Consider the following 10,137-nt stretch of genomic DNA (forward strand, 5'->3'; position numbering starts at 1 on the left):
TATTTGGGAGATAATGATGTACAAACAATGGCTTTGCTGCTCTGGATACGCCAACTGTGCTTTGCCGGCTGTGCTCTCGCTTCGCTCGCAGGGGCGCTTCACGCCCCCTTCCCCTGAGCTAGCAAATCTTAGCCCGGCGAAGGCGATGCGTGCTGATTTGTAAATAAAAGGACCAAATATGAAGTGTTAAGATTTTTTATTTGCTTTCGGAGCACGACCTGCCTTGAGGTACCCACCTAATCTTGTATAAAAAAAAAAAAAAAAAAAAAAATCCTTGTGCAACCCGTCACCTTTGTCAGATTTTTTTTTCCGGGTTCTGGGAAGTATTGAGTGAGGTGATGACGTCATTACCAGGAGAACAGGAAGTTAATTTTTAAAGGTATAAGAAACAAGTTGGAACCGCATATGATTTTAAAGTTGGGTATGACATATTGGAGAGTAGGAGACCCAACAAGCGTTATTCTACAATTAGGTAAATATACACACACACACATACACACATACGCACACAAAAAACATGCAAGTACACACACATAGACACACACACACGCACACACACACACGCGCGCGCGCGCGCATACACATGCACACATAGACATATATATACATATATATATATGTATATATATATGTATATACATATATATATATATATATGTATATATATATATATATAAAGAGACTGCAGCATACTTCAAGCTATCCACAATGTCAGCAGCAGCAACATATAGAGGGTCTATTGCACCAAGATCCAGAGATTTTGTATAACAAACACAACGACTGACATAATCGGGCTAGTCGCAAGATATTGTGCTCTTTCGGATTATGCAGTAGGGTGTATTGGCGCACCTCTAGGATAAGTGTAGGAAACCGTTTTAAGATCCTGGAAGAAAAAACCCTTTTGGGAGTTAGTAGGGCGTATGAAATATTCTAACATCAACTCGTTCGAGTCCCATTTGTTACAAGAAGCCTGACAACTGGCGACTGTTCATTTCCTGTCAGCACGTTACATAGAAACAGATCTACACTAATACAACATAGACAACATCCCAAACCTTCCTCCAAGAGAGATCTATGGGAAAACCCGAGGACCTTTACCAGACACTGTGGGGCTGCAAGTTTCAAGTCACTGAAACTGGAGGTAGCAATTATCATTCTGAATTTCATACATGAAAGTGTGTTTGTTTCATAACCTAAATAGTCTAACTATGTGACTATAAGAGGTTTCCCCCATCAGTCTCCATCTTTGTGACTGCGTCACGGGCCGCTCCCCAACCCGATTCTCCCCCATTTTCCCGATAACTTCCTCCTCAGAAGGTACAGAGTTGGCAGTTATTGTGATATCATTTAATGTATGAGGTAACACAACACTTGTGCCAGAATCAGAAGCCACATCATCACTGTTATAGAATTTTTCATCTTCGCTATTTCAACTAGGCTAATTCTCACTTTCGTTACCCACTGTTTACGCATCTTCCAGGGTAAGCTTTCCAACTTTTATTACATTTTACTCATTATCGGTAGTTAAAGTATAAATTTGTTGTTCACTGACCCCCGTTTTCTTCAAGGAAGCAGCTAAATTAGCCCGAACCTCGGCATCAGTTGCTCGTTCCATCATTTCTCTAACAACAGCTGTTATAACTTTCAGCTTACCGTTGGTGACGGCCTGAAAATTTATACCAATGTGAGATTCCTGCCATCTACATGATGTCAAGTAATTAGTCGCGGTGCACAGTGGTTATGGACTACCTAAAAAAGACATCCCTCTCACGTGGATCGGTGTTTGTAGGAAGGGAAGAGAAGTTTGTAGGAAAATAAAAATATAGGCGTGTATAAAAAAGGGCTTTTGCCACTGGGTGCTTTAGGAATATTTGTTAGAATACGTATTTGTCGCGGTTCAAGAGACATGAACAGGGGAATCGGAGTTCGAGGCCTGCATTAGTAATTAGGGGAAATATTTTTTGTGATATTCATTAGCAACATCTCAACCAACAAAGTTAGGAAAGGAGTCGGAGCCTCAGTCGTAGGGACTATCAGACAGATGGAAAGATTTTGGTGGTAGGTAAACTGAAATGAGAAGATGCAGTAGTAAAGTTAGAAATGAAATGGATTTCAATAGCAGAGAAGGCGTATGTAGATGTTTGAGCGCATGGTCGTGTTTTATGACTGCGATGTACTATGTGTGTGTGCCATGCGGAGAGGGCTGCTGCTTCTATGCTAGTATACATACGATATAACATGCAAATAATATAGTAAAATTTACGAGTCATAGCCTGTTCCCAGCCGATGAAACAGGTATTATGAAGTAGCGGAGCCGCTTTGCCGGCGAGACGAAGAAAGGCCATTTGGTCGCACTAAATGAATGGAAGTATCCAGTGAAGACTGATCCTGGCCAGCCGAGTTTCTAATGGGAATACACGAGCGTCCTGGTGACAGTACGAAGTCAAGCCAGTAAGCTTGTTAACTGCATGGAGGCAAGTAGGTAAGTGACGGCGGCCTGCTGGCCTGTCCTCATGCACCTCTCCTGATTGGGTCACGCCTCACACGTGATTGAATCAATCATGCACTGCTTGAGCCGGTAGATTTGTACAAATAGCCTGTAAATTTGCCAATAAAGCATTCTAGATCACGAACGAGCGGGTGGTCTGTGCTAGGTACTCCATAGTCCATTCTAGATCTTACTCACATTGCCCACCATTACACACCAGCTCAGCAGAGGTCAGACGTCATTCTTCGCTCCAGTTTTCTCAACCAGCGCCTATCAATCTTCACCGGCCGGTCGCGGCGGAGGAGATTTCTATCCTATGCTGCTGACCGGTCCGGCACACGCCTGACCTCTTCGTTGATGCTGGCATTTGAACATATGGGTAAATTGAGTTTCAACCCAGGAAAACGTTGCAAGATTAAGGACAGCTTATGGAAGTGACTTTCCACATCCTTGGAACCTAAAATCAAATCATCCAGATACACAAAACGTCCAGTACCCACTATTTCACAAAAAGAATTGAGTTAAGAAGGCGGTGGCATGTTAAAGAAGTATTCTGCAAATCAATGGGGCAACGGAGCCATTCGTAATGACCTGAAGGAGACGAGAAGTTCGTGATCTTATGAGACTTTTCTTTCAAAGGAATCTGCTAAAATTCATCCTTTAGGTCCAAGGTGGTGAACACTGTGTTACCTGTTCCTATGGACTGAAGAAGATCACTCAACACAGGCAAAAATCAATGACCTGGAACTGTGACATCGTTGACACGCCTATAATCCACAACAGGGCAGAATGATCCGTTTTTCTTGTGCACAAGAAGGAGCGGGGAGTTCCACTCAGAACGAGACTCTTGGATAACACCCTCACTCAACAACTTGTCAACTAGACTCTGGGCCACAAGTCTCCAAGAATGAGGCAACCTGTAAGAAGGTATGTAGACTGGATGCACCCCTGGTTTAAAATCAGTGCTATGGACAACACAATCCGTAACTCCCAGTCGTTCCCCAGGTAAGGCCAGAGCTAGACGGTGTGTCATTAACAATTCATTAAGATGGTCTCTTACCTCAGGAAAATCAATGCTACCTACATATGTCGCATACTGACATGCTAAATGAGCTGTGTCACTTGCATATGTAGACGATTGAATAGAAGCTGCTATAATAGGAGGTGAATCCTGGATAGTGTCAAGATCAACAACATAAAAAAAAAACCCAAATGAATACCAGAGGAGTGTGTGACGGGGCGATGTTAAGGTACCGAGTGGCGAAGCAAAATATACAGTATCTTGGATGGTATATCAGCACAAAACAAGGGACGAGCATAATCTAATCATGTTACAATAAAGGAAGGAGCAGATTTAACTCTTAACTCAGGCAGAGGGGCCACAGGCTGACAACAGGCCTTCGAATCATGCCCATGGCATGACACACATTCTCTACAAAAAGCCTTGGCTATCCTTCTTACTTGCACAATGCAATAGCAATTTCTTAAAGTAGACAATAAGGTAGACACACCAGAATTATTTGAAAGATGCTGGAAACAAACGAAAACCTTCACCATGTGAGAAGAATGGAGAATAATAGGATTTTTGTTTTCATAGCAGAATACTTTAAGCGACCCTTGATCCTCAAAATACCATCACTGTAAAAAAAAAAAAAGTCCAACTTCTTTAGTGAACCTCTCTTGTGAAGTTGTTTACCTTGAGCTAAAACCCTGATTTCAAGTGGATAAGCTTCCCTTTGTACACAAAAATAAAACTTATTTTTATCTTTAATTAATTTATTTAAAGATAATTGGCCAAAGCATTTAACAGATTGAGGTTTACATTTATCAATAAATCTTAAAGTTCATGCTGCAATGTTGAGTACTTTAGGAAATTTACTACATCTGGAAATTTAACAAACTTGTGAAAAGGATTCTACTGCTATACAAAATACAGCATTTCATCACAATCTTCCTCCTCTGTAGCACCTTTAAACCATGGTGGACCAAACAACCAAAGATCAGATAACACAAGACCTTCAGCAGATACCCCTCTAGAAATCAGGTCAGCAGAATTAACCTTACCTGGGTAATAATACCAACAATTAGGTATTAATTGTAACCCTATTTATTACAAATCTTTTCCATCTACTAGGATCTCCCTTTATCCAAACAAAAGCAATATTAGAATTAGTCCAAAAATAACAGGCCACATCATCACTAAGACGTAGGACACAACAGACAAATACCAACAGCCGTTCACAGAGTAATGCACCTAGCAATTCTAAATGAGACAAAGAGACCCTCTTAAATGGGGCTACTTTACCCCTACTCATAGAAAACTCACACTGTCCATCTAAAGGAAATCTCATATAGACACAAATACTATATCCTTTTTCAAAAACATCACCAAAGGAATGAAATTCTAAACCCTTCGTGTCATCGGAAAAAAAAATAGGAAAGTAACATCGATGAACCTTCATTGAACTAAGTTCTTTAAAACCCTTAACCCAATCTTGAAATCTCACGTACAACTCCTCTGGTAATACCTGAATTCAAGTCCAAGTCTTCACACATCCTCGAAAAGAATCTTTGCAAACATGACAAATGGGCTGACAAACCCAAGAGAGTCAAAACACCTGGCAATGAGACTAAGAACATTTGAAACTGAAATCCGATACTTACATAATTAAATTTAAAGCAATCTTGAGAAGAAAGCCACTGCATACCTAAATTTTTCACAGATAAAGCCATGCCATCTTCAACCATAATCATATTTGCTTCATTAAACTACAAGCTTCAGCAACATTGTTAGCTCCTAACAGCCAATCATCTACATATAAATCATGATTTAATTCCTATACTTCTTGAGAAGGGTGGTATCTATTCAAATAATGCTTTATGACAGCATTTAACAAAAAAAGGACTACTCTTGTTACCAAAGGGAACACATACAAATTCAATAATGTAAGTAGAACCCTCATTTTGCCACAGAAATGTATGTACTTCTCACTGTTCTCTCTGGACCTTAATTTGGAGAAAGACTTTAGTTATATCTGCTGTTAAAGCTACCATCCATTTCCTGAAACGTAGCAATACTCCAACAAGATCAGGATTTAGAGAAAGTCCACATTCCAAACAGTCATTCAATATCCAATAGCTGAGGGATAAAACGCTGTCCGAACCTTTGTGGAATTACTACTCTCACGTACAACAGGATGGTGAGGTAAATAGTATATAGGATATGGGCTAACAACCTCAGAGGTCGATACCTCTTCAATAATGAAATCCATCTCATACTCTTTAAAAAACTCATCATACTTTTCCCTTAGTTTAGGATTTCTATCAAGTTTTACATTCAAGATTACTAACCTTTTCTTTGCCAGTTTCTCATTATTTTTGTAACTTTTCTTTAGCAACATCAGATTTCCAAGGTAAAGCAAATCCATGCCTACCAGTCTTAAATATTAGAGTGTCAAGAAATTTCTTTGTTACATTACTAGATACAATCATTGGACACAATCTCTTTACTGTAGGAAAGAGGCCAAACGCAGAGTATGGTATCCAATATATTTGACGTTTCGCCCAGCAGGGCATCTTCAGAAATAACATTTCTGAAGAAGCCCTGCTGGGCGAAACGTCAAATATATTGGATCCCATACTCTGCGTTTGGCCTCTTTCCTACAGTGCTGTTGCAGTCGTTGCTGCTTTTACTCACAACATCTTTAATGCAAATACCTACAAATTCCAAATCTCAAAATTATGTAAAGCTGATTCATAAGCATTGTTTATGCATAAAAGCTGTGGATTGACACTATTCAAAAAGGCATTACAGAAACTAGATAAAACCTACCCAAAACTGATTCTTGAGCAACTAAATTTCCAAACTGTACATATTTATTAGGTACCATGAATATCCAATAAGCATTTAGACCTATGAAAACATCAACATTCCCATAGCGATTATTCATGTAATCATCAGCTAACTGTAAAGAAGAAATTTTCCTTATAATTTCATTAAGAACATTAGGGTGGAACAGTGGTGCACAAATGGCAGGTATTTCAGAGGCAGTTAGGGAATGATATACACCCTTATTATCAACCAATGTCAATTCATACACCAAAGATTACCTTTAGAAGCTTTACCATCTCCAAATGAAGAATAGAAATATTTTAATTAAAAACCCATTTAGGCTTAACTTTCTTGATAAATTTATTAGAAACATAAGATCTATCAATAAAGGCAGTAGCTTCACACATACCCTTTAAACTCCAAACTTTAACCTTTGCCGTCTGCAACACACTACATGTTAGTGAGGAAATATCATTTACATTAGACGTAGGCCCAGGCCCACAATGATTTACATCAACATGAGTTACATTTCCATCATTATTTGCACAAGGTTTTGTGGTATTAGTGGCACTACTTAGACCTACACCAAAATTCCTAGTATTAACATAAGGATTACCTCAACTACTATGACTCATAAGGATGACCTTGGCTGCCATTATTCATACTAGTCTTACTGCCAGTGCAATACAAAATATAAAGTCTTCCTCTACATTTCACAGTTTGCTTTTCAACCCTTTGACAGGTGATTCTTCCCCAAACATCTGAAGCACAATTTAACAGATCGAATAGCCTCTTCCCGATCAGCTAATGAAAGCTTCAAAATGCCATAACAATTCTCACTTTGATGACTCTTATCACAAGAATTACACTTATGACTCTGTACATTGCCCTAGGAAGAAGAATGAAGGGCTGAGGCTGAACTATGAAATTTATGCATACTTGAATAGAATCACCAGTGACGGTGTAGTCAATCAAATAATTCCGACTGTCGTCCCCGGATTCGAATTGAAGGTTGAAGAATTTTAGACAACCGATAGCCTAGTGGTAGAGTGCCGGCATCGTAAAACACGCGAGCCTTGGTTCGAATCCGGGGACGACAGTCGGAATTATTTGGTTATGCATACCTCTTTTTTTCAAAATCAATACTACAATCAACCTTTCCTGGACCTGCACTGATATCCTTGAAAGTATCTGATCATTAACGGCGCTCTATTTCCTTCTGTAAAAAATTCAATATCAAAAAGAGATAACTTTCATGTCCAGAAACTCCCCTTGACCACTCCAAATGTATGCCATGAGGCAAATGAGATAGAATTATAGGTGTCATAAATACCCCATACTGATCACCATTCACCCCTAAAGCCTCTAGACTACGTACATGAGTTCAAAAATCATCTTGGAATTTCCATAATAAAGTTATATAATACATGGAATTTGGAGACTTAGCAGGCATTGGAACACTTAGCAAAGCCTGAATGTGAGAAAATATAGTACGTTCAGGTCTGCCAAAACGATCCCTTAACATTTTACAGGCAACAGGATAATTGGCACTAGTCTGGGATAATCCCTGTAATAATGTCCTTGCTTCTCCCTCTAACAGAGACTGTAAATAACAGAATTTACTTATAGTAGAAATATCAGTGTCGTCTACTGAGGCAACAAACCTGTCCCAGAACGACTGTCATTCAGTTAAAGCACCACCAAATTTGGGCAACTCCTATTTCATCAACTTAACATTAATGCCTACGTTCCGTGAATTCACAGAGTTGCTCTCACTAGACCTAGGCCTAGATTTCTCATCCTCCTTCCATAAGTTTGTTAATCTTTGGGTAGCCTGTATTCTAGGAGCTCTTAATTCACGACGAAAATTATCTGCACATTCAATGTCTTTTTCTAAAGCCTTAGAATCTCCGATTTCTAACTTTAGATTAGACTGTACGTCATCCAAAGTGGCGAGACGTCGATCTAATTCATCTATGGCGTCTTGCAACTCCACCTTGGTCAGTGTCGTTCCATTCAGTAGTAGTGGTAGCAGTAGTAGCAGTAGTAGTAGTAATAGTAGTAGTAGTAGTAGTAGTAGTAGGATTAGTAGTAGTAGCAGTAGTAGTAGCAGTAATAGTAGTAGTAGTAGTAGTAGTAGTAGTAGTAGTAGTAGTAGTAGTAGTAGTAGTAGTAGTAGAAGTAGTAGTAGTAGTAGTAGTAGTGGTGGCGGTGGTGGTGGTAGGGTGATTGCCTTGGCTTCGGCACCCCTGCTCCGTTTTGAGTTTCGCTTCGTTTAATTTCGGACTTTGGTTGCTCCGTATTTCCAGATGTTATATATTGTTTGTCAGTTCGCTTCCAGGTTTTCTGCTTTAGCATCGAACATTAATAGTTTCTTGAGGATCTCGTCTTTGTTTTCCTGGTAGGATTGTTGGAGCAGTTTGTTTCATGTTTTGATCGATGATAGCCCGTTGCACTCTAGTAAGAAATGCTCGAGGTCTTCTTCGCTATGCCCGCATAGGGGACAGATTGTGCCTTGGTTTTGTGTGTCGGTTTCTCCAATCTAGTTTCAGTGTGTTTTGTCCTGGCGCGAAATAGAATGGCAGAGTATAAATGGTTTTCATAATTTTTTTCTTCCGTTTTTATTTCTGGTTGTAATCGCCTGTAGTGCGAGAAGGAGGGTTTACTTGCCAGTTCGGCCTTCCATATGTGTGTGTCAATATCGTTTATCCTGACTTTGATATTTTCATCGTTTTGAGACCCTCTAGGTTGAAGATTAGCTTTTGCCAGTACGATCAAAGTTACTTGGCCCAGTAATTTCCTCGTCTTTCAGGTCTTGAAAAATGAGCTTGACTAGCTTCTTCCTTCCATCTCCAATGATGTGTCTGGCGTATGAGAGCTTGTTTTGCTGGGGAAGATCCGATCTCTGCTCTCAGGGCTACTGCTGGTGTGTAGTGTGGTGCTCTGAATATTATTTTGTATATTTTGTTCTCTATTGTCTGGAGTCTATTGGGCGATCGTGTTACCCATCCATGGCCTACAGCTCGGCTCTTCCTCATTTTTTCCTTTCTTCATTCTATTTTATCACAAAGAAGTTGGGATTTTGAAAATATCCACAGGAATCCCGGGGATCTATGGGCACCATTTTACGGTCCACTCACGAAGATTGGTGAGGGAACGAAACAGCAAAATGAGCCTTAACACTCAGGAAAATATGGAGGGTAGAAAATGCCGCAAAGTTCCATTTCGTCTCTTTTACTATTTCTGACGTGAAGTTACAGCCAGAAAATGTGATTATTGGTAAATAAGTACCGCAAAAAAATGCATGAAACAAATAATATTCTTATACCAGCAAACATTTGGTATTATTAAACGAAAATAGTACACTCTATATTCAAATGAGAAAATATACAAAACACAAGAACCCTGTCATCAGGTTAATTCAAATGAATCATATTGTTATACAGATCTAACAGTATTGTCAATGTGTGATGCACCAGGGTGCTGCAAATAGTCATTACCTCTTTTTTTCTGGCACAAAAGGCGCGAACTCCAATGGATATCATCTTTTTTTAGATTCATCATGCACAATTAGCTAAGGCGATAAAAACCTGTACAACGACAGAAGTCTGAGTTAATATTTGACAAAGAAACATGATGATACTTAAAATACAGTGAAAAAATGCACCAGAAAAATAAGTTACTAATTTTTTTTTGTGTTTTTATACGTGACTTTGTAACCTCTTTTTGATTTTCATCAATAAACACCTGTTCTAGCGTTTTTAGTGTTATTGACTTCTATTTAGAAAAAGAACCAGGCGTCTATAACTCCAGACAT

The sequence above is a fragment of the Oratosquilla oratoria genome, chromosome 25 (genome assembly GCF_046742065.1).
Source record: "Oratosquilla oratoria isolate Oo_2021 chromosome 25, ASM4674206v1, whole genome shotgun sequence".
Taxonomy (NCBI): Eukaryota; Metazoa; Arthropoda; class Malacostraca; order Stomatopoda; family Squillidae; genus Oratosquilla; species Oratosquilla oratoria.